Raw genomic sequence first — 26,191 nt, 5'->3', positions numbered from 1 at the left:
TTTTTCTGCTCTAGATTACAGACTGCCGGCGGTCTCAATTTGTTGCAAAAACAAAAAGACTGTAGGATATCAACACATTTGATGATTTGCCCGTTTGCGCCACGAATTTTGTGTGTGTGTGTGTGTGTGCAGTCGGCGAGCCTATCCTCATCGAACATGAAAACGCTGGGCTTCACGTCGAGCGCAGTGCGACATCGGGAGTCTTGCAGGCGTCTGCTCCGGTCCTTCCAGCCGCGCCGCCACCTGAAGAGGAGCTATGGACACCTGCCAAGACCACCTTACTAATAGAGCTCGTGAAGGTAAGAGAATTTTCTGGTCATATGAGACCTAGTGAGACTAAACGTTTCCAATAAACGTTCGTATACGCGATATGCGCGCATAATACGCGTACACGCACGTCGATCTGGTGAAGTTTAATATAATGCACCGCACCGGCTCATTTCTGTGCCGCGATGGACTGCACGTTCATGCATGCGAGCTGAGTATGCTGAGCAGCAGTACTCATCGCAAAAAAAACTTGGCAGCGTACGTTTGGCAGCTTATAGCGCATGCATATCACATCGAAGTGTTTCGATGCATATGCGATATCAGCTGATAAACGTACGTCGCGCAGTTTTTTGTATTATGCTTAAAATCTGTCTTCATCGGTTATCGATGATAATAGATGCCAGTAAATTCCTCGCGCACCACCTTTGAATTGAAATTTGATGTTAAGTTTTGAAAAAAAAAATCGTTTTTTTTTTGCTTTTGTTGACGAAATTACTGTAATTGTGCACGAATTTAAACGCGTTCTTTTTTTACCCCCACTGGTTGCTTCAGAACACATAATGGGAAGCAAATGGTACGGATATAGTGGTCTTTTTTTTCACTACTCTTACACGTACAGCAACCTCAACTACTAGGCTTCTTAGCTAGGAAGAGAAGCCAACTTTTCGTCGCAAGCTGAGCATATGCGCGCGGGTGGCACACGGGAGCGAGCGTGGCTACGAACATAAAGGGACGCGTCATTGAGAAAGGGAAAGCAATAAGAGCAGAGATTGTGTAAGGAAGGAGGACATTGCCAAAGGAGGTCCTTGTAGCCACGCTAATGCAACCTAAAAAGGTAATATTGGCGCAATGTTCCAGCAGCAGTTCGTGCTTCTAAGCTGTTTTCGTGAGCACTTTATATGTATACAGATACAGTAACTACATGGTACCCTGTTCATATATGCAGGCCCAAACTTGTGATGGCGCCAGGGTCTTCCACACAAAAAAGGCAGTACGTGGGAGGATGTGGCAGTGCATGTGAACGCACAGTTCCCAGCAGGCACTGTCACTCCTCTCCAGGCTGAAAACAAGTGGAAGACCCTGGAGCGGACGTACAGGAGAACTAAGGACCACAATGACAAGTCCGGAAGGGGAAGACGGACATGTAGCTACGAGCGGTAGGTGTAAAGCATGCGCAAGCCTCATAGAGTGCCTGCAGTCTTCATAGCATATGTATTTTTACGCAGTGAACTGGCAGAAATCCTTGAAAGACAACACAGTGTGCGACCAATTTTCTTGGCAGGGCCCGGCCGCATGCAGTCAAGCACAGAGTACGTATCTTTCAGTTCACGATCAAAACATGGTTCGAACAGAATGGTATATAAATGCGATGTTGCATACTGTTGTACCATTGAACAGTTATAGATATATGAATTTTGTTTAAATTGTCTGTTTTTAGTATCTATTAATTAATCATGGACGTAGTTCTAGCTGATACATAGGTTTCATCTCAGATATCACCTTTATGTTAGACAATCCACTGGTGTCCAGTTCATTCTGCATTAATTCATGAACAAGCTCTTGGTTACATTGTGCATATGTGCCTTCAGGTCTAATGTCTAAGTTAAAGCTGGAAGTCGTAGAAGTATGATTTTTACTTACCGTTTAAACAATACATGTATGAACCTTACAGCTCACCTTGCTTGGTTACATATTTGGTGAATAATGTGTGTTGATGTGCACCAAAAGTTGAGGTGAAAGCCTTTTATTAGATAAGGAAGGTGCATGGCTATCAAGGTGGCTCCAAAAGTTTATTATATAACTGCATTAGCCAGGAACAAAAGTTTATGCAATTGGAACATCGTGTCGTAGCATTGAAAGGAACTACTTTCTGTGGTACCATCAGGTCTCAATTAGGATATGCGCTTCTTATATATGTCTGCGACAGAAATGAACGGAAAGGAATAATGACACTTAAGTTAGAGTATGATTCATTAACGAATGGCTGAAACATTCAACAGGCTGCAAATAAAATTCCTAGGGAAATTTATTGCAACTCCGAAATGCAGTGAACTGGTGCTGCAAAGTTATACAGTTAAACTCAAAACGCCACTCGTTGTGTGTGCATAACTGATTACTGCAGGCATTTATGAAGTATCTAGTGCTACGGCATTCAACATGAGACACCAACTTGACCAATCCAGATTAATATGCAGACTCAACAGACATTGATGAGGGTTACCAGTTACATCTGAAAAAAGAAATTTCCAGCTGAATGCCAAGCTGAGGTGATATCCTCCAGCAGGAAATGGAAGGTAATTAATCCCACTGGTGTAGCTCCAGCTGAAGCCAACTAGAATGGTAAATTTTTCACCTGAACATGATTTTCAGTCCAATATTCCAGCTAGAAACAGATGCCATTCCAGCCAAAATTCAGTTTCCACGTGGAAATGCATTGTTTCCAACTTAAAAGGTGCAATTGCCAGTTCAGCAACCCAGCAGAAAATGCGAGTCTTTTTCACCATTGCTGCCATATGAAATGCTGTGTGAAGGAAGTAACAAATTCTTTGTTTTCGCTTTTCAGTGTCACAGAGGACACACAAGAAGGGCCGAGTAGGTGTGAAGAAAGCGTTCCAGAAGCCCCACCGAAGAAAAAGAGAGCACGGAAAGACAGCGCAGAAAAGTTGTGTGACATATTCGAAAAAACCCTTGCCAAACAGAATGAAAAACAACAAAAAAGACATGAGGAAAGGATGGAAATTGAGAGGCAGAAACTGAGTTTACTGGAAAAATTGGTAACTGCATTAGAAAAAAAGGCCCACACTGATGATGACTACTAAAGCAGAGAGGCGCTGACATATCATTTGTATTTTTCACTTTTTATTGTAGCAGTGAATTCTGATTTTTTTTGCTAGGGCTTCCTCGAATGTGTCACACAGCTTTATGCATATTTCTTGTTTCACTCATTACCTTGTCAATATTTATGTTAGGACAGTGCATGTTATTGTAGTAATTTATTTCACCAAAAAATAAGCGTGCCATTCAATCCTATCTGGGCCCTGTAAATAGATGTATAATTCAAGAAAACAGCACTTTTTCTCCGTGATACAAACCATCTGTGATGCAAACCCCCAGGCCTGGCTAACGCTGGTTCTTTCCCAAGTTGTCGTCTCACATACATACTTAATCTTCACACATACATACCACATACACACATTCCACAATGGATATTGGTAGTTTCTTACCCTGCCCACGTGCAGTGCGGCTGACGTGACAGTAATGAAGGGTACCAGTCTTTTCAGTGAGGTAAATATTTGTATAATGCCAGTACTGTGATGCTTTTTCTGGCATTATCGGAGCATTGTGACCACACAAGGCAACCATTCTCTTCTTGATCAAGTTTCGTAATTGTCTCACCTATGGTATTTTTAGTCGAGCAAAACACAGACTACTCTAAAAAAAATACTGTAATGCATGTTGAAGGAATGGCAACTAGGCAAACTTACATTTGATAAACCAAAGTAACCAAGCTATAACCCAAAGCTCTCTCTACAGTACGCAGAAGCAGCACATGGTTCAGAGAGGTGCATTCACCAGTTTGGCCTGATTACAGCATCAGTATGAATATGGTGTTGAAGAAACCTGCCTAGAAGAAGTACACCCATAAACAGCTTCCTCTTCAAGGCTGCTATGTTGTGAGAAAAAATCATCACTGATTTTTTTCTTCAATGATATGTATGCCCACCCCTCATGTATGCCCCTAGTGGGCCTTTGAGGTACTAATAAATAAATAAGATCCCTTCAAAAAAAAAAGAAAAAAAAGAAGTCCTCAGAAAACGAGTGAAATAAAGACTCTTGCGTGCATCATCTTGTATGCAAGCCCTGCAAACAAAATATACAGAGACAGTGTGGTTTGTTTTAAGGGGTCTTGCAAGGGACATGAAAAACCTCACTTCCACTTGTATTTTGTACTACAGACATCACTAAACACAAAGAAAAGAACACGAAGAACACATAATACTCTATACAGTGAAAAAAGAAACATGCATCCTTATCGCACGGTTTGTCAGCATTATAAATGGAATACATGTAATTGCACAAATTAATTTTACAGTGAATCTGCATACATCCTTCACACATATATTATCATGAACATGAATAAATGGATCAAAATGTGTACATATACACATAGCACCCTTCACATAGAATTTGTCAGCATTTGAAAAAAGTCTGCAAGTACATTTTATACGCATCAAGTAGACTACAGACAAAGTCAAGGTAAGAGGTGCTCCTTCACAACTTTCCCGCCGCAGTGGCTCAGTGGTTACGGCGCTTGGCTGACCCAAAAGATGCAGGTTCGATCCTGGCCGCAGGGGTCAAATTTTCATGAAGGCAAAATTCTAGAGTCCCGTGTGCTGTGCGATGTCAGTGCACGTTAAGGAACCACAGGTGGTCAGAATTTTCAGAGCCCTTCACTACGGCGTCTCTCATAGCCTGAGTCACTTTGGGATGTTAAACCCCAATAAACCAAACCAAACCTTCACAATTTTCCCAGAAAGAGAAAAAAATGCACATTTCAGAATTGCGCACTGCAAAAGTACATTTAAACAGACTGAACAATAAATATAATTAGGAAAAGGAACACACATGCAAGATAGCTAGGCTCAACTTCGAAAATACTACAGCCGGCCTACCGAAACGCAAACACAACAGCTAGAAATGCAATTACTACAGCATCCTCTCAATGCAGTGTTCGAATGTCAATGGGAACGGTTCAATGCCACTGTCATCATTCTGTGCCATGACATCCTGACCTGGTGCTGCCACCTCGTCATCATCCTCCTCATCATCATTGTAGCGTATGCACCAGTTGTGCAGAACACAAGCTCCAATGATGATGAGGACGACCTGCTTGATGGAGGCGGCATTTATGTAAAACAGCCGCCTGAAACGGTTCTTCAACAGCCCGAAGGCCACCTCAATTACAACCCTCTGCAGGCTGTGCGTCCGGTTGTAGTTTTCCTGGTATGCAGCCAGCCCTTTTGCAGAGGTCTTGTAAGGCGTGAAATAGGAAATAGGTGGGTGGCAGTAGCCACAGACTATGCCACTCGGTATGCGATCACGCGTGCATTGCCTACGATCTGCGCGATCGATGTGGCAGACTTTCTTTTGCACAATCTCATTCTGCAACATGGTGCCCCTCGTCAGCTACTCACAGACCGCGGACGCTATTTCCTGTCCAGAGTTGTTGACGACATCCTGCGTTCATGTTCCACCAAGCATAAGATTGCCACAGCATACCACCCGCAGACCAACGGGCTAACCGAGCGTTTGAACCGAACATTGACAGACATGTTGACTATGTACTTCTCCCCCGACGACAAAGACTGGGATCTCGCCTTGCCCTCCGTCACGTTCGCTTACAACACCTCGCGGCATGACACAACTGGTTACTCTCCTTTCTATCTCTTGTACGGGAGACACGCCGTCCTGCCTTTGGATACACTCGTCCCATCTGCTGACCGTCCAGTCACCGCCTATGCCCGTGACGCCATTGCTCAAGCTGCAGATGCTCGCCAAATCGCCCGTACTCGGCTACAAGCGTCCCAGCAAGCACAGAAGTCTGTATGATAATCATCATCGCCATGTCACGTACGAACCGGGGTCGCTCGTTCTTCTGTGGTCCCCTTCCCGCCGCGTCGGTCTTTCTGAGAAACTTTTGTCTCCCTACCATGGTCCTTATCGTGTTGTGCGTCAGGTCACTGACGTCACGTATGAAGTTGCTCCTCATACACCTGCATCCTCATCATGTAGAGCACCCACCGATATTGTTCACGTTACGCGCCTCAAGCCCTACCACGCAGCTCCTCTATCATCGGCCTAGCGCCGGGGGTCATGTTACGACGAAATGGAAGACGAAGTGAACTCCCGCGCGAAAGGGACGAACGAAGAAGAAGAGGTTGATGGTGTTTCTTGTTCGCGTTGGTGCTCCCTGCTAGGAACTATTCACCTACGGCTTGTAAATAAATGTATATAGTACTTCCCCGTAACAATATGTTTTCTCTTTGCTTGTATCTTCCTTTGTGCTTTTAATTGTTATACAAAGTTAACCTCTCCAGAAGTGTCCTCTTGCAATGTGATTGAGCAATACGAATCTGCAAGACGTCAAGCATCCTACAATTATCATCTTCAAAAGCAATTCCCCTCTACGAGATCTTAAGAGAGGATTTCAACTGGCGCAGCCGTAGAGGGGACTTTTTAACTTGTGTGATGAATGTAATATTTAGCGGATTATTTAAAAACAACAAAACACGCCAGCAAAGAATTTGTGTCTTCACTCCTTTGAATATTGAAGAAGTGAAGCTTGTTCGGCCAATTGGTGCATGGTAAGTCGAAAACCAGTGGAAAGGACGCGTTCAGAAGCAGGAGAAGTACACATGACAACGCTGGAAACACAACTGCAAATAATTTACTTGCTGTATCGCCAACATCAGAACAGGGCGCACATGCACGAGAGCAACCACAAACGATAACAGGACAACAAAAACAAAATTGATTAAGCGACCGAAGATTGCATGTGGCAACCTATGTCCCATTCATGAAACTGTACTCTTTTGCCGTGAACCTAACAGAGCTGTCGCTGATGCATTCAGTTCCTAACTGCTTGATTTTGAAGGCTTCCAAGATTTCTCGTCTATCTGCGTTTCTAACGCCTGTCTTTCTTTCGCCTTGCAGCACTTTAGAGAGCCAAAGTGCCCCTTGAATTTTAACAGCGCCGATTTACGTCTCCTCTTCCGCGTCCGCACAGACAGTGTGTGGACGGCCGAACCTCCACCATTATCGTGGTGCTCCCAGTGCATTGTGCGACAACTGCGACAGCCATGACGTCAAACCAAGCACAACTGCAGCTTTTCGCTTGTATATCTATGCTTAACCAGAGCTAAGCCACTGCCTAACTTTTTTGATAATGTAGCCAACTGCCGGTAGAGAACAGGTCCGAGAAGTGGCTTGCGAAGATGGTGCAGATATCGGACGTGTTTTTGCTTTGGGTGCCGTCTGTGAGTGTGACGAAAGGCACAGTAGCGGGAGCGAATTCCTCTGCCGTGCCTCCGCGTACGTGTCGTAGCACAGCTGGGTCTGATATAGGCCGCCCGAGCTGGTGTGCGCGACTAGCTGCCCGTGTTGACTGGCAGAGTAACACGTGGTAGCGTGCTTTAAGTAGACTCAGGTAATCGCTCATGGCAAAGGTTAAGGGTGCTCCCCTCTGCACTATACGGATGCGCTTGATGGTGTCATTCAGTGCATGCGTTACCCGGCGTCTGCGGTCTTGACCGGCCGCCTCCAGAGTTGCCAGCCAACGGGTCTTGAGTGTGTCCCATGAGTCAGTTGCAGGGAATCTCTTGCACGATGCTGCCAACGCCGTACGCAGCGACGCCACACTGTCCGGGTCTGCTAGTAGACACGTGTCCATACGCCACGTAACAGTACGTGGGGTGTCTTCACCTAAGTCGAGCCCGACTGACAAAGGGTAGTGATCGGAAATCACCGGCGTGCCTGCAGGGAACGCTAGAACCTCGCAGCTGACGACAAAAGAAGCGAGCTCTGGTGGAAAATAGAACTTATCTATCCGACTGGCTGACTGTGCTCTCTCCCACGTCACTCCAAAGGCATCCCCGTAAAGCTGCACCCACGCGTCAGACAAGTGGAACTGAATCACGAGATCGCGGAGCGCGGGGGCACCGGAATAACGGCGACCATGACCCCGTCCGCGGACGTCACGGTCGATGTTAAGAACACAACTGAAGTCACCGACGATGAATGTGGGGTAGGGATCAAGGTGGAATGAGTCGAGGCTCTCAAAAAAATCGAAACTACTAGTCTGTCGTGCTGGGGCGTATACAACCAACGCACGTACCCGCCGCTGGTTTAGTGTGAAGTCGACCGCAAGATTGCGGCCGTCCAGCCCGAAAGTGCAATGAGCACCCGCGCGCAGGCAGGGGTTTACAAAAACGACACCAACACCACACGTATGAGAATCAGTCAACGAAAAATAAGCAAAAACAGAAAACCGGGTAGTGAAATTCAGCACATCAAGTGAAGCACGGAAATTGCATTCCTGTAAAAACAGGCGGTCGACGCCCCTAGCTCTGGCAAAGTGCATCACCTGTCTCTGTCTGTCTACGGATTGAAATCCCCGAACATTCAGGGAGAGGAGATGCACAACCGCCATGACTGCCAAGAGCACCGACGGCATCACATACAACGTAAAGAGCGGCACTGCCATGGGCGGCGCTTGACGCGCGCGACACTTTTTTACTACAACTTTCGTTATGGTGCCCTTCGGATTCCAATGATGGAGGGTGGGCACGTTTGTAGTCGGGTCTGGTAATGTCCATTTTTTCAGGGTCGTTGGCGCTTGTGGCCTCGCTCACCGGATGCTGCGTGGTCTTGACGACGCTCGCAGCTCAAGCCGATGCCGGGGTCGCCGGCGGGAGGGTGTGGCTGGCTGGTGACGGGAAGCACGCGTCTTCCGCACCTCGAGCAGTCGTCCACCCTGACGGCTGCCCGCACGTCAAGTCACCTGTCGGGCGAAGCGGCGTGCCCTTGTCCGGTACCTGCACCAGGTCGTCCGACGTCACGCTCGATTCATCGCCGCTGCTCACGGTGTCGTAGGTCTCTGTGCCGGGAAGCGGCGGCGGCAACGGTCGGCGAAAACCACAGAGAACGTCTCCGCCTCGTTTGAAGGTGACCCCTCGGGCTGCTCCTTCCCTGGCACCTCCGTCGCGGGGGCGGACTTGGGCTCTCTCGGGTGGCTGGTACCACACAAGGTACCACTCCAACGCCTATTACTTAAAGGGTTCCAGAAACAGAATCTTAGTTGACTGTTTTGCCTGTTGGTCGCATACAGTGAGTTATAATGGTGCTATTAGCGTCGGTAATACTGCGTATATTCCTTTTTTAATATTTTAATGTCCTTCCAAAAACAAATTCATGGCTCTGCCCTGCTGAAAAAAGTTCTATGGTGCAATAACCTCATAGATCATTCATCATAAAATATCATACAATCTGTATGACATATCATACAATCTGTATGATATATCATAGAATTCGTATGATATATCATACATATTGTATGATATGTCATACAGATTGTATGATATTCTATGATGAATGATCTATGAGGTTATTGCATCATAGAACTTTTTTTCACCAGGGTGATGGTGCCGCCACGCATTGGCGGGTTTGAGCAGCGGATATGACATCACCTGGCACGAGCTTGATGATCGGACAAACAGTAAATATACGCAAATTGTGTGAATAAATAGACACACATTTTGTCACCTGTCTGCGTTTTATATTAGATCAACAAAAACAACTTGTTTGTCTTAGATAAAAGCCCTTCAAAGCAAGTAAAATAAAAATACACCACCAGGGGAGCTCTGGCATGGAAACGACGCCGCCAGTCTGAGCAAGAACGAGTTAGAGAGAGCAGGCACCATGGAGCGCAAACTTCCGCGACGTGCTCTGGCAGGCTGTTTTGATTGGTTGCGCCAGGTGCCGTCATAAGAAGAGCGAAATAGGAGTGGGAAGCCCCACTAAATCGAGTTGAGGGCAGCGCTTTGTTTGCTTGTATTTTGAAATTTCTTCATTGAATAACTCCCGTTCCTGTGCATCGATTCTTGTAATTCTTTTTAAGTCAGCATCTGTGTGACATAAAGAACCCACCTGAAGTAATGCCAGTATACCCCCAAGCAGTGTTTCGCAGCCCCTTTAAAATAGCCTTTTTAAATTTGCACCCTAATATTCTAGACTGGATTAAAGGATTCCTAGCTGACCGTTCTCGGTTTGTTTCTATTAACAATCACAACTCAAGCACTCTCCCTATAACATCCGGCGTTCCGCAGGGTTCTGTGCTCGGCCCGCTTTTATTATTAATATATATTAACGACCTGGCGCCACAAGTATCGTGTAAAATTCGCATATTCGCCGTTGACTATGTAATTTATCGCACCGTTACTAACATTTCTGATCAAGTGGCTCTTCAAAATGACCTCAACCGGGTCCACGAATGGTGTGACCTCTGGCTAATGACACTGCCGGTTACCGCTGCCGCAGAACTGTTACCCACCCTGCCATGTTTTCTATTTAAACATCTTTCCACCAGAATAAAATTTTAGTTGCGAGTCAGCGCTCGTGTGTGTTTAGTTTCTTCGTGTGTCGGTGCTTATTCGCGCTAATTCTTGTTTTTAAAATATGGGCGCTGCTGCAAGTCAAAGACAAATCCTACTCGGGTTGAAGCACACTCAAGAAAGATTGTAAACTTGATTTTTCAACAATGTGCGCTCTGAGCAACTTCCATTCACCGATAGTTTTCGGGGAAAAAATGAATTCCTAAAGCAGTTGCAGGCGAATTCCTTTACTGTTTTTGGAATGACTTCCTCCCGTGGACGCTGTGTTAACTCTTCAATGGACAAATAATTTTGATACGCAGATTGCCATCATATATATTTTATTTATGTATTTATTTATTTAGGGCTTACTGCAGGCCCAGTGAAGGGCCCTGGCAGGAGGGGCACAATAAACACAATACAAAAAGCACAAAACAAAAGAACAAGGCAAGTAAAAAAAATCAATGAACGGCCTGTTCAATGTCATCAATGTCAACTGTTGATGATGGTGGTAACTGATTCCACTCGGTAACGGTGCGGGGAAAAAAAGAAAATTTGAATATGTTAGTTCTGGCAAAGAAAGGTTTTAATGATTCAGTGCGCCTGTTTCTTGTTGACCTGGACGTTACCGGTTGGAGATACAAATCGGGAGCCATTGACAGTTTGTTGTTTTTCAATAGAAAGAGAAATCTTAACCTTAGTATTCTACGCCGAGTTTCAAGGGACTGTATATTATGTTGAAGCAACAGAGCAGATGGTGAGTCAGTGGTGCGATATTTTGAAAACATAAACCGAACTGCTTTGCGCTGATCTTTCAAGGGCATTAATATTAGTCTTTTTGTGAGGATCCCAAACAGTGCATGCATACTCAAGTTTTGGTCTAATAATGGTGTAATATGCCAATTGCTTAACGTTAGGGGGAGCTTGTTTTAACTTGTGCCTAAGAAAACAGAGATTGCGAAACGAAGAAGAGCATACGGTTTCAATATGTTTATTCCAACTAAGATTATTCGTTAGTGTTATTCCTAGGTACTTGTACTCTTTGACTTCTGAAAGGTGCCGAGTGGGAAGATTATATGAAAAGGAATGACTGCTTCTTTTATTAGTGATCCGCATGAATACTGTCTTGTCAGCGTTTAGTTCCATCCCCCATTTAACGCACCATTCACTAACATTCTGTAGGTTATGATTAAGTAAAATCTGGTCGCCTTGAACTTTAACTTCATTAAACAAAACACAATCGTCGGCAAACAACCTAATTTGATCAGGATGAGAGATGATGTCGGTGATGTCATTGATACAGGTAAGAAAGAGTAATGGCCCAAGGGCACTGCCTTGCGGGACACCTGAAGTGAATGGAAGTTTGTTAGAACAATGACTATCGATACTACCATATTGAAATCGGTTAGATAAATAAGCCGCAACGCAATTAACAATAAAAGAAGGAAGACCTATAGTTTCAAGTTAATGGATAAGTTTATTGTGCGGAGCTAAATCAAAACCTTTCTTAAAATCTAGAAATATGACATCTATTTGGACGGAATTGTCCAGAACTTGAGCGAAATTGTGAATTATGGATGTAAGTTGGGTCACCGTAGAAAAGCCTTTGCGAAAACCATGCTGGAAAGCCGATAATTTGTTGTTGTCAACAAGAAATATTTTAATGTAATTGGCTACGATATGTTCAAGAGGTTTGCAGCATGAATAGGTCAACGATATGGGACGGTAATTATTAAACAATGCAGCATCACCTGCTTTGTGTATGGGACGACACGGGCCACCCTCTACTCGGGTGGTGGGCTTGAAGACAAAAGAGAAGCCCGAAAAATGATAGCAAGAAAGTGCGAAACCATCTCAGCATAAAGATGTAAAAATGAATGAGGTATTTCGTCGGGCCGAGGAGTTGCTTTTGTTTTAAGATTCAAAAGCATTGCAAAAATACCAGGTTGAGATATGAGATCGTGCACAGGCTGGGAACAAGAATCACGAGTCGCGAAATTATCTGCAGGTTGGGAAAACACACTGTGAAAATATGAATTGAACCTGTCAGCAATATCTTTTTTGTTGGTGAGCAACGTGCCCTCATGCATCATCGCAGGCAGGGATTTTTTTTCTTTGCTTAAAAAATTCCAAAATTTCTGAGGAGCGTTACGAATAAAATTTGGCAAAATGTTTTGAAAGTAATGTCGCTTAGCAGCCGCAACAACTTTGGTCAAAGAAGCCTGCTTCATTTGAGTGATGTTGTGAGAAACACGGGCTCTTCTTAAGCGGATAAGTTTTCTTTTGAGATGCAAGATTTCTCGCGTAATCCAGAGATTAGATTTGCCACTTTTTATAGCTCTTGATGGAATAAATTGGTTGATACAATATGTGCATATGTCTTTAAACTTGGTCCAGAGATCAGATGTGTCAGTTCCGGCAAAGGTGCTGATACACAGATCTAAACAATCTAATACACTCTCATTCCTTGCACGCGAGAAATCTTTTACAAGCACGGTTTTGGACGGTACGGCACATTTATCAGCGACGAAATCGCAAGTGAAATACACCAACTCATGATCAGATAATCCTTGATGGATCGAAACAGAAAACATTTCAAGAGAGCGGTTCACAAAAATCAAGTCAAGAATGGAAGCAGATGAGCCATGAATGCGTGTAGGTTGTCCGACCACCTGTTTCAAATTGTGACAAAGCATAATATCAAATAAGTGTTCAGCATTTGCGCAATGTTGTGAATTAAATGAGGCGAACTCCCAATTAGTGTTAGGTAAATTAAAATCACCGACAAGAACTACGTTTTTATGTTTGAATGATGACATGTGTTCCGACAAATCGCGTAGAAACTGAGGAGGGGAATCTGGAGCTCGGTAAACAGCGAATAGAAAACTGGAACGGCCCCTAAAATATAGCTTAAGGGAAATGCTTTCATGGTCATCGATTTGGCGAGTTGAAGTCGCATGAAGATTGTTTTTAACCAAAACCGCCACTCCACCACCTTTTGATAATCTGTCATGCCGATAGATTTGATAAGTTGGAGGAAAAACGTGTTTGTTATCTATTTCATCGCGAAGCCACGTCTCAGTAATGATGACGATATGTGGATTGTAGCCAAGAAGAAGTGCCTCCAGCTGTTCGCTTTTGTTGATTATGCTCCGCGCATTAATGTTTATAAGTCTTAATTCCTTCTTGCTGCGCGCACTACGTCATTCACTCTTTCGTGTGTTCCGCGATGGCAGTTTCACCCTTGTGCTAGTGCTATCATCCCACGAAAATATTGGGCCAGCAACGAGCAACTTATCATTGATTAAGGTCACCTTCATTTTCTTGTCTCTCTCGGTTTTAGTACTATCCCATAATAGTTTTTGTTTCCTGAGGGTTTCCTTTAAGTAGTGATATATTTCAAACTATAGCAAGGAAGCCTTATCTGCAATGAGTCTAAATTAGCTTGTTCTAGGAGCTGGGTTGGGGAAGTGCGCCGACCATATCAATTAAAGACCAACCTTTGATTTGTTTAGGACATTTTCAAGTTTGGTACTATTCAGCTCATTAAATGGGTCCCATACAAAGAGGGCGTATGCAAGAATCGCTGTAATGAACGTTTTATTAGCGAGCAATTTTATCTCCGCCACTGACTGCAGGAGGCATCGTTTCATATATCTAGGTTATTTGTGGGTTCCACTTGAGTTCAGACGTGATCATGACATTTTGGTACTGTCACAGGACGCTGGTAGGGCATTCTTACTGGCAGAACAACTTGGTAAGAGCAGCGAGCACTGCACACCCGATGTACCTTAGAGCAGAGCAGAAGACGACGAAGTCCGGCACGCGGCAAAGGACGAAGACAGACCACACGGGGGCACCGGTAGAATGTCTAAAATAAGTGTGGCACTGCCCCTCCCCTCGGGGAGCCACGTGTGGGCGTGAACAGTCCCAGGCACTAAACGTGGCCAGAAATGCCATAGCGGGCATGGTACACTGTAAACAAAAATACTCCCAAAAGGGAGTAAAAAGGGTGGCGGCCACCCTTTTTACTCCATTTGTGAAAACATTTACTCCATGCGTATGGAGTAAAAAGGTGGACTGTCCTCCTTTCTACTCCCATGAGGGAATAATGGAGTAAAAAGGAGGATTTACCAGAATTTACTCCAGTCTGGAAAGGGAGTTAATTGTGCCAAATACAACAGTGCGGAAATGGATTAAAAAAGGTGTTTTTTGTGTAGGCAGCGGCATGCATGGGAAAATTACGTCTCGGAAGGGATAAATTCATATTAGTAATTACTGCGCTACAAGTTAGGAAACGTACTGGAATGGTATTCGCAAGAGCACAAAAAGAAGTGTCTTGTTTACAATGCATTCACAAAAGTAATGCAAGTAACGCATAAGATTTTACGTTTGTCGCTGCTTTTGCTGCAACTTCTGGATGTGTTTGGGTCAGTTTGTTCACAGTTGTCGGTCCATCAAGTGTCGTGTTCGGACTACTAGCTGCAGCAGGAGGCATTCGCTTGCTCTGACGGCGCCGGCATTTAATATATCCCATTTGTTTGTCCTTTATTTCGTTCTTGTTACACTTTTTGTTCAAGTGAAGCACCTAACCGATCTACATACATTTATTTCGAGTAGCCTTCTTCTGCACTTTTATCCATGCAAGCAGTTTATTTTCCACCTGCCACGGTGGGTAGGTTGTGAACACACGAGGTCATGTGTCTTCACTCGAGCAATTCATTTGGCCTATGACTGAACAGCCATGACTGTGCCGTTAAAGGTCACCGTATATTGATGAGAGGCATAAAAGAAAGTGCGGCGTAATCGCTGCTTCGCTGTTTTCAATAACTTCCCCGTCAGAGCCAGCCTGCCTCAAGAGCCTGAATCACAACAGGTGAAAATTGGTTTCGAGGAAAGGAGCACAGTTAATGTCTCGTTTCTCGATGGACACCCCAACATCGCAGTGAAGGAAGGAAGGAAGGTGTGAGTGAAAGTGGAACGAAGTGGGCGCCGCAGTGGAGTGATCCGGAATAATTTAGCCCACCTGTGAGTCTTTAAACAGTGAAGGAACCGCAACAGCAATTTTACTGCAGGTTTCTTCATGCCTTATGTGGTCTGTACTACCCTTTAACACTGTAGCCATTTCATTGCTAGTGAAACCGAAAAAAAAAGAAACTGAATTAGAAATTATTTTGTGGTCAAAGGCGACTACCTCCTGCGATTTCGCGCTAGCAGATCCAAGAGGATCGCTCAATGAACACGGAACCACAAAGAACAACGGAAAGCACTGAACCAAAAATTTCATGCCTACAACCTTTATATGATATAATGAAAGTGTCTGTGATAATTAAGGTTTACATTATGTAAAGAAGTTCGCAGGCCTGACCTCTAACTTACACACTGACAGGCAATGTTTCTACGTTCTTAAAGTGTCCAGGCGGTCCATCGAATACTCCTGCTCGCAATGGTCAATTGTTACTCTTACATAATGTTGAAATGGTGGGTAACCTTGGCATAGTGTAATATAAAACTATCCGGCTAAACATTGTCAACACCTGAGTACGGGCAGGTCATGTGCAGAGAATGACAACACTGAAGAGCAGGGCTTTGCTAATTTTCTCTGTGCACAGCGTGGGTATTGATTGTTGAACTAAAATTTAAAAATGCCAAGCAGTGACAGAACACATCCAGACTTCCCACCTACGAAGTAGCGGCACATCCACAAACATAAGAAGACAAAGATTTAAAAAAATCACACCAGTCCGAAGACCAGTAGCAGACGTACCGTTAGTGAGCTTATGTTATACTGAACACAATCAGTTGATTTGCTTTTATCAAACTATTGCATAACTTCTTTGCATAAGAAGATTCTGCACACGGTCATCTGTCTGGCAGGGTATTTTAAATAAAGTGAGCTTATGCTGTTGGGGAAATGTGAAATGCGGAAACGTAAGACGTGTTCAGGAGAGCATCTTAAATGCAACAACAATACATTTTTTGTCTCTCCTGAATCAATGTGGTGCAGCATAGACGTAGTCATCGTTCCAACCCTGGTGATCTGGTGCATTAAAAGTTGAAAATGAAAATGAGTCCGCATTCAAACCGTTGTGTTGATACACGTAACCCTTTTTGAACGTTAAGATACAATAGGAGCAGGAAATTTATTACACGTAAACCCTTTTTGGAATTACAATCAGGAGCAGAAGATAACACTTTTTAGAATAACACATGGACTATTATACAGCACATTATATAGGACTGGGATACCATAAGCGCGTGACATTATCTGGTGGAGCCAAACACTCATGAAGCAAAGGTAGAGTACAAAAAGGTGAACGGAATGAAAAATAAGATTTTAAGCATGGCTCACAAATAGACGGTCTGCTGTGAGCAGCAGAAACTGTTTCACAAGATTCCGCAAAGCTGGTGGATAACAAGTCGTGGCACTCAGAAAACGGCGCACTCACATACACGTAAAAGACGATGCGGTGCATCCCTTACAAGCTGCCGAGGTTCATTTACTGAATAGGCACTGCAAGCCATAAATGAAGAAAATAACTTTTCATCGATGCTGTAAGGAAGCACCAATCGCGCCGACCGGTTTCTTCCATTTATGAATGCCCGCGGGAAAGTGACACAAACAAGATTTCATGGACTCGCTTACAATGTGCACAGATGTGGCATTGTGTAAAGTGCAGTTTATATGCGTACGCCTATTCTCGATGGGTTGTATCACACAGGGACTCAGGCACTGAGATGTGCGCTAGAAAGAAAGCAGTGACAGAAAGCAGTGACAGAAATGTAAGCGCAAGAAATAATGTATTGCAAAGAACAAAATTTGTGAATTAGTGTATATACACATTTGGCGGCAAACATAGGGTCATAATTAGTTCACCACATTTACTCGCTAGAACAAAAACAGTGCCAATATCATGCACATACAGCTGTTTACGCATGTAAAGCTCTGAATACGCTAATTAATGGCACTGTGTTCTGCAGTCCCAACCGCTCCAAGTGCCCCGGGCATAGCCTTAGTACAAGGCTCACGGAATGTGAACGGTTACCGAAAAATACATCCCACATCCGCACATGCAAACCTTGTTGAGTAACTGGCCGCACGACAATATTATGCACGTATTGCAACGAGATGTCATTGATTTCACTTTTGTCTTCCACTCACGCTGAATGGCCACACGACTTTTGGGGAAGACACAAGTTAACATTGAAAAATTGAAGCAAAAAGCATTAGCCTTAGACAATGTTCATGTGGTCCTGCTACTACTGCTCACAGAAGAAAGCATACCGAGGACTGATGTAATAACAGTCTCCCTGTTTGTACAAATGCAGGGGTTCAAAAAACTCTCCATGGTGATTGGTATCTTCAATTATAACATTGTGGTCATTGTGGCTTACAACAAAAGCATGTAAATGCTCATCAAAATATTCGGTCTGAAGCAGAGCAGCAAATATGAATGTGTTCGCATCACAGATTCCAATTAATGTTATGACTTCAAATTGAGGCAGATCATCTTCTGAAACAGTCAAAGGCATTACGGAGCCCACAGAGAGCTTCCTTTTCGCTGCCGTTAATGATGTGGCAAAATTAACAACCACGTCTGCAAGGCCGTGGTCCTGAAGCCTGTCTTTCAAAAGGTCAGGCAGAGAATTAGCATGAGCTTTCTTGCTACCAACAGTGTGCACAGATACTTGCGACTGGCTCAGGGCATACATGACCTGCATTTGGTGCCGGCGAGCCAGGGTTGTACACACATTCTTGAAGTTTCTAATTTTACGCGCACTCGACTTGAAGAACTGGTGCTTCCCTTCGAAGCGCACGGAAGAAAGTTTAGAAAGTGGGCCATACAGGAGCAATAGGCTAGGATAATGAATGAGGTGCAAGCGCTTGCATAAAGGTAGTATTAAGGCGGAAGCCTTTAATGCCTCATCGTTGTAAGCAGGAGTTGTCGACAGAAAATGTCACGCTTTTCAATTGGTCGAAATGCTCGTGACGTCACAGTGCGCGAATTTCAAATGGGGCCAATTGTACTTTGGCTAGTAACCATGCAACCAATCAAAGGGATCGTATAGTGATGCTCTAACTAAGTGGGACTGAGTTTAGTTAATTGATTAATTAATCAATTAGCCTAATTAAGATAGAGGAGAATGAAGAGAGAGGAAAAGAGAAGAAAGACGCGCGTCGCAGCGACAACAGCGTCCGCGGAAGGAGACGCTGCTGAAAAAACAGATAAGTACGATGCCGCGTTCGCTCCACCACCACGCACTTCCCCACTCAGTTCGACATTGCTCGTTTCATATACGTTGTGTCGAACATCCTAGACAGTTCCAACATTTCACAGGTGAATGACAGAACACGATGGATAGAAATACAATAATATAAATATGAAATAGCCTAATTAACCTTTCTAGTTAGACCGCATAAATCAATAAAACAGAGAACGAAATTGGTCGAGTTGGGGAATCGAACCAGGGTCTCCGGAGTGCGATACGAGCACGCTAGCCACTCCGTAATGCCAGCTGAATGGTTTGGAATGAACAAAGGCGCGTCTAGATAATACGGCGTCTTCGTTCACTCCCATCCTCCCCCTTTCCCTTACGGCGAGGTGCAGGTGTCCACCCAGATATGCGAGAGAGATACATTTCCTTTCCTCAAAAAATAAATTTACCGTCCAGCAAGGCGTACAGCCGAATTGGCGATGGCGTTCTGTGGACTCCCTGGCAGCGTTGCAAGACGCTGTCGCGTTCCACTCTTACAGGCAAATCTTAACATGTTAACCACACATCAGTAACACACGCAGACAGCCAATGGACGCGTCATTCGCTGGCAGCACTTGAATCATCATTCACAACCACATTCGTGGCAGAATGCTGTACTCAGGCTTTCGCCTTGCACCACTTTAGTCGCCAAAGTGACTCCTAATTTTGCAACTGCTTCCAGCTATATTCCTCGTCCTGAAATATCCGACACCTATGTACGAGGGGGGACCCAAAAGAAAGGATTTTTCGTATAAAAACTTTATTTATTAACTCTTGCACAAAATTCCTTCAGTCACCTTCAAAGTACTCTCCATGAAATGCGCTGCACTTATCAAGTCTTTTTTCCCACTGTTTGAAGCATCTCTGGAACTCTTCAACTTTGATATCGTCCGGTGCCCTCTGCAAAGCTGTTTGTACGGCCACCACATCACCAAAACGCTTCCCTTTTAGACTTTTCTTCATTCTCGGAAAGAGAAAAAGTCGCACGGGGCTAGGTCTGGTGAATATGGAGGGTGGGGAACGACAGTCCATCCCCGATAGACCAAATAGTGGATCACTCGTAAGGCCGTGTGTGCGGGGGCGTTGTCGTGATGAAGGAACCAGTCACCTGATCGCCAACGTTCCTTGCGTTTCCTCCGCACATCCTCTCGCAGGCGTCTTCAAACTTCCAAATAAAAGTGCTTGTTAACAGTCTGGCCAGAGGGAACAAATTCCTGGTGCAAAATTCCACAAACATCACAAAAGACAATGATCATTGTCTTCACATTCGACTTCAACTGCCTCTCTTTTTTTTGGTCTCGGGGAGTTGGGAGACTTCCACTGGCTTAACGCTTGCTTAGTTTCTGGATCATACCCCTAACACCAACTTTCATCACCTGTAATGACTTTGGTGAAGAAGTTTGGATCACTTTCAATCTCTTTTTTTTAAATCCCTACTCAAATTTAATCGAATGTTCTTTTGATCCTGTGTGAGAATGCGAGGAAGAAATTTAGCGAAAACACGTCTCATTTGCAACTGCTCAGTCAAAATTCGCTGAGAGGAGCTCCAACTCACCCCTGTCTCTTCTGAAATTCGGTCGATCGTGAAACGACCATCTTTGTTCCTTTTTGGCGGATTTTTTCATCGTTTTCATCGTTTCGAGACGTTGAAGGATGCCCAGAACCAGCATGGTCTTCGACACTCATCTCACAACGTTTGAAGCGGCCAAACCACTCGGAAACTTATGTGCGGCTCATAGCACCCTCTTTAAAAGCCTGTTGCAACATTTGGTAAGCTTCCGTTGCCGATTTTTCAAGCACGAAACAAAACTTCAATCACACTCTTTGTTCTTATAAACTTGCCATAAAGATTTCGCAGGCGGAACAAAGTAACTGCAAGCGAAACACAACACTACGCTCAAATGTTTGCCTACAAATTTATGTCGTCTGAACAGTTGTTTCGTGAAGGTCTCAGCTAACCCCATTTAGCGGTAGAACTCTCTCCTACGTCTACGAATGGTAGCGCGCTCACAGTTCGGTTTCTTTTGGGTCCCCCCTCGTACCTTCTGCACCTCAACCGGATGCACTCGCCGACGACCACTCTGCCGTTTCACCTGGCTGTGACTCTATGACTCTGCCTATGACTCTGTCGTTTCATCTGGCTGCAACATTCTGCCGTCCCCAGGATCCGGACTTGCCTCTACAAGTCTCGACGCCGCAAATCTTCAAGCTTCAGTTCCCAGTCTTCAACGAGCTCAACCTCTGTGTTCTGCAGCCTACGCCGCATCCACCCAAGGCCGATGGACGGATCTTGAATATGAATCCTTGGCATGCATGGAGGTTGCCTTAGGTCCTGTGCGCTCCATTGTGGACTCTGACATCTCGGCATCCTTACCAACGGTCTAGACAAGCCATCGAGAAAGCTCGCCGCCAGGAGAAATACCAACTTATTCTCAACAGGCTACGTGCAGCAACTCTACCTCAGGAGTCCCACCAGCCTACGGCATCCTTTCCAATGCAAGACATCCAAGTTGACAACGTTGAAGACCATCCTCCAGTATATTCCCATTGTCGTTGGAGTGAGGCAGACGTCATTGCTCTTGCTCTGGTTGAAGCGGAGGTTGGATATACTAAGAACATCAATGAAGAATTAGACAAACGTTTCCCTTCTCGTTCCGTCACCGCTATCGCCCAGGAAAGGCATAAGAAGGCTTACCAGGATGCCCTCGCTTTAGCGGTGGCGGCGAGAGCCTCCGAGGCCCCCAGCCTCCCACAATTCTCCAATCAACCACCTCGTCCCGAACAATTGTCCATTGATTTCGAGGAAACTATTAGTTGTCTTCGAGCTGCTGGCATCGACGATGTTGCCTTGGCCTCCTCTTTGACATCAAGCCCCCTAACTCTCGCCGTTCTCAAGAAGATCTACAAAATATTTGGAGTACGTGTGAAAATGTCTAAGCAGCGTAGCCAACTTCCATCTCCTGCAGCAAAAGGCAACCGCAGCCAGAAGCGAAGAGCGCGGTACGCAGAGAACCAACGTCTTTACGCCCTTGGGGCTAAAGTTCTCGGTGACAACCTTTTGCTGGGCGGCAAACCTGGCGGCTGTCCTATGGCTCATCTTCACGCAACGTACGATCCAATCTTCGGCGAGGAATCGGCGTTTGTCAAAGAACATGATGTAAAAAATAGCGCACAGGGAACACACGGGACGGAAAGTAAACGACGCAGACAAGTGCCCAACTTTCCGCTTTGCTGATTGTCAAAGAACCCCTTCACTCCAAATTCCAGCTGGAAATCGATGAAGCCCTCTACACTGAGGACGAAGTGCTGCATGCCTTCAAATCCCTTTCTGCAAAAACAGCTCCAGGCCCCGATGGGGCCACAGTAAAGGAGCTCGCAAAAATCCCAATCCCAATCCTACAGCTCATAATGAATAACTGGCTTGCCTTTGCCTTCATCCCACAAGAGATGAAGGAATCCAGAACCACTTTCATTCCAAAGTGCCTGCATCCCAAAGGTGTAGGCGATTTTCGTCCCATCTCTATTTCCCCAGCCCTCTATCGTCTGTTCTCTAAGCTTATGCTCATTCGCTTAGAGGCAACAAATAGATTTAATTCCTTCCAGTCTGGTTTCTCAAATGACCGCTCTACCTCAACAAATCTAATAGTTCTCCAAGGAATAATGAAAACCTTGAAGAAGCAGCGAAGGGCCTTCTTCGGTGTCAGTCTTGACATCGGGAAGGCATTCGATTTTGTCTCCCACCATGCCATAATTTCAGCCTTGGAGGCTCGGCGTGTGCCCCCGAGAACCTCCTATATTATTCAGGATATGTACACGCACTGCAGCACTGTGTTCCAGTGCGCTGGGACTTCTGACAATATTCGCGTTACTCTACGACGTGGCATTAAGCAGTGCGACCCTCTGTCGCCCTTCTTGTTCAACTCAGTCCTCGATCCATTACTTGACAAGCTCAACGACCTTCGACTCGGCGTTCATATCGCCGACAACTTCCTTTCGGCGATGGCGTTTGCCGACGATCTCCTATTGATGTCGGACACTTTTGAGGGGCTCCGCTCATTACTGAATATTAGCTCTGAATACTTAAATAACGTCAACTTGCATATTAATCCACTGAAATCCCAATATTTTGGTTGGAGGCCCAACCATTATACCAAGGGCTTCCATTACAGTCTCCCAGATGTAGACATTGCTGGCTGCTCTGTGAGCAGCAAGCATCCCAATGAACCAATCAAATATCTTGGCATTTCTTTTTTCGTAAATAAAAACCCTCTGGTTGAATCTACCAAGGCGGTAGATTTGCTCCATTTAATAGCTAAGGCTTCTCTGAAACCGTTCCAGAAGCTTGATTGCTGGCGCCAGCTGGTTTCACCAGCTTTTCTCTACGGTGCCTCCAACACACACCTGGTGGAATCAGAGTCCGCCCATTTCGACAAACTCCTCCGCAATGAAATAAAAATGGTTCTACATCTTCCTCGCAGCTTTCCAAGTTCCCACGTCTGGCTTCCTTCCAAGTGCGGTGGGCTTGGATTTATTCAACTCGAACGCACTGCTCTCAGTGTACATTTCAAAGCCCTTTCAAGTACAGTCCTCCAAAGTCATCACGACCGCATCGCCGACATTTTCCAAGTCCCGGCAGCCATTTCATCAGCCGCCAAAGTGAATGCCGCCCTCAAACGTGGCTCGTCAACATGGTGGAAAAACTACATCGCCAAGTATAACAATAAAGATCTCTTTGCTCATACGAACCAACCTTTGGACAAAAAATGGCTTGCTTATCACTCGAAGTACTTAAAGGACGGAGACCGCATTAAAGCTATGCGGCTTCGAACTAACCTGTTCCCTACCCGCTCCCTTACCAATAAACACAGTACTGACCCCAACGCCCGCCTGTGTCGCAGGTGCGGCGAGCGTAATGAAACAACTTTCCATATTTTACAAGAATGCAAATCCGTTTCGCTACCGCGCACTGAGCGCCACAATTTCATCAGCCGTCAAATTGCTCGCCTAGCTAGGGAGCAAAACCCCAATGCAATAGTTCAAGAAGAACCGACATTCATCTCACCTGATGGGGTGAAACTCAAACCGGACATTGTCTTTACAACTTCCACTGAAGCCATAGTCGTCGATGTAGCCATCGTGTGGGACGCCAACGAGGGCGCGCTACTTTCGAAATGTAATGAGAAATCAACGAAATATGCGTGTCTGGAGCGACATTTCCCCAACAAACAGTTGCAGTCCTTAGGTGCGGCGTTCGGTGCTCGCAGCATGTCTTGTGCCAAGACACTTGCTTCCTGCCAACGCTTGGGCCTCTCGCAAAAAGACGTCGCCTGGCTTAGTGCCAGAGTGCTTATGGGCAGCCTTATTTGCCTCAATCGCTTTACGAAACGCGTTTTAGCGTGAATCTCTTCTCTTCTTCGACCACTGCGGGGCTATTTTTGTTTTCTCTTTTTTTTCTCTTTTTTCCGCGTTGGGGTCATCAATTCCATCTTTGAAGGCGTATTTTCCACTCTCCAATTCCCTCCTAGGTTAGCTCGGGTAATGGCAACCTGGGAGGCCAGTGCAGGCGAAGCAAACCAAAAGCGGTGGGGCCTCGGCCCTGCCTGCTCTGGCCAGCCAATGCCGCATTTTGTCTACCTTCAGATGACCCCCTTTTCACACCCCACTAAGCCGTGGGGAAATTCACGTTTTTAGTGCATTTTGGGGATGATGTTAACATCTGGAAATGTTTGCCTAAATGCGGAGTAGAAATCTTGAATTAATGTTTCCAAGTACGGTACTCCACTGTGAGTAACTTGCGGTGCTAGGACAATGTCCGTCAAAGACCTTAAGGCGAGGTAAACATTGTATGCTGTGTTTTCCTTGGGGACGCAGTTACCAACCAGGAAAGAAGCGGATCCTTTTATTGATGCATTGCCGAATATTGTTTGATGGGAAAGGGGCGGAAGCCTGTATTTCTAATCTTCTCCTTGCAAAGGGAATGAGGCAAGCCTTCGGTTTAACTCGTCAAGAGTGATGAAATGACTAGAGATGATTTGTCGTATGACATGTTTCAGCACAAAAGGAATGACCCCTTCAAACATGTCATGCATGACGTAGGGTGGGAAACCCCTGGTGACATCAAATGACTGCAGTGTGGTGAAACAGCTTTCACCGGTGATGCCATAGACACTTGACAGTCTTGGGTCGGTTTTTGTTAGCTGTACATGCTGGGCACGCATCTCTTTTGTTCGCAAAGTAAATTCATCTTCGTGCCGTTTGTGATTTAATATCGACTTGTCTTTTAAGCAGAATCGGCATATCAGGCCTGAAGAAAAGCACTCGCGAAAACCGCCCATTTGGTGGCTGGAGAGGTTGTCACCGCTCACAAAGAGAAGAGAGCCTTTCGCCACTTCTCCGTTGATGTCTACGCCGGTTGTTTCAAGGTGTTGCAGATCAGTTAACAGTGGCTCCATTATCTTATGCAGACCGACCTTAGCAACAGCTGAAGATTTCACGAGCAGGACGAGATACTTGTCGTTTAGCTTGGAGCGAGATTTAGGTGAGGAATTAAAAAAGGTTAAATAGCCACCCAATAGCTTGTGCTTGCCACGTTTGCTTCCAAGAGGGTTGCACATTTCAAATTCATCGAAGTACAACTGGTGAGCCAATGTCTTTTCATTTTCACTGTTTTTAAATGTGGTATGATCTTGTAGTAACTGCCGTTGAAGACGTCCTGGAGGAGGGTTGTGCTGCTTCCTTTTTCCTCAAAAAGGTTGTGAACCTTTCCTACGGCGGTGATGGTGTCAAGGATAGAAACATACTCATAGTTGTCACTGAAATCTCCTGCTGTTAAGGGCACAGATCGGGAAGGCACAAAAGGAAACAAATTTTTCCAATAGTTTTCTCTGCCAGTTTTCGTGGTGAATTTTTCAACCTGTGACATGTCAATTGAAGCATTCGAATCTGGAATGAATTCGGTGACAAAATTGACGATGTCTCTTGCAACCTCGTCAACGAGTACTCTCAGGTAACTGCCTGCCCTCCTGCCACTTGAGCAGGAGAGATGCCAAATGCACTGCAGACTGGTCACGAGCAGATGAACCGGCACCGGAGCTTTCCTGACTGGGAGTGCTAGCAGGTGTACCATGTTCATTGGATGCACTTACATCCTGGTGCACGGGAAGGTATTGCTTGGCTTGAGGAAAGCATGGGTTCCTCTGGACACGGTAGCAGCAAACCTCTGGGGTCGTCAAGGTCGACTTGACCGGACGGAACAACACGCTTCTGGGGAACTGACTGCAACAGATGCTGGTGGCGCCGGCTGACATGCTTCCGGAAGGAGCTGTGCAGCGTGAATGTCTACACAATCTTCAAAGTTGCATTCCCAGTTGCTCTCAGTGGCATGCCATGTGGCAAGGTGGCGGAAAAGGGCACACAACGAGTGCGTCCTCTGATGGCACCTGCTGCAGACGTATGTGTCCATCGACGTCATCTGAAAGAAAAGAAATGAAATTACATTTTTGTTTCGTTCTATTCTACAA

General features: G+C 45.2%; 1 long non-coding RNA gene across 1 annotated transcript; it reads left to right on the top strand.

Annotated features, from left to right (window-relative positions):
- The first annotated feature begins 1,341 nt into the window (after positions 1-1,341).
- On the top strand, positions 1,342-3,004 carry LOC149367409 (uncharacterized). The gene is made up of 3 exons (XR_016287038.1): positions 1,342-1,424; positions 1,494-1,577; positions 2,831-3,004. It is a non-coding gene; the product is annotated as an uncharacterized LOC149367409 (long non-coding RNA).
- Positions 3,005-26,191: the final 23,187 nt, after the last annotated feature.

This window comes from Amblyomma mixtum, chromosome 1 (genome assembly GCF_055824585.1).
Source record: "Amblyomma mixtum isolate Tamu chromosome 1, ASM5582458v1, whole genome shotgun sequence".
Lineage (NCBI taxonomy): Eukaryota > Metazoa > Arthropoda > Arachnida > Ixodida > Ixodidae > Amblyomma > Amblyomma mixtum.
The sequence above is the reverse complement of the archived record's forward strand: the minus strand, read 5'-3'. Positions and strand labels throughout refer to the sequence as shown.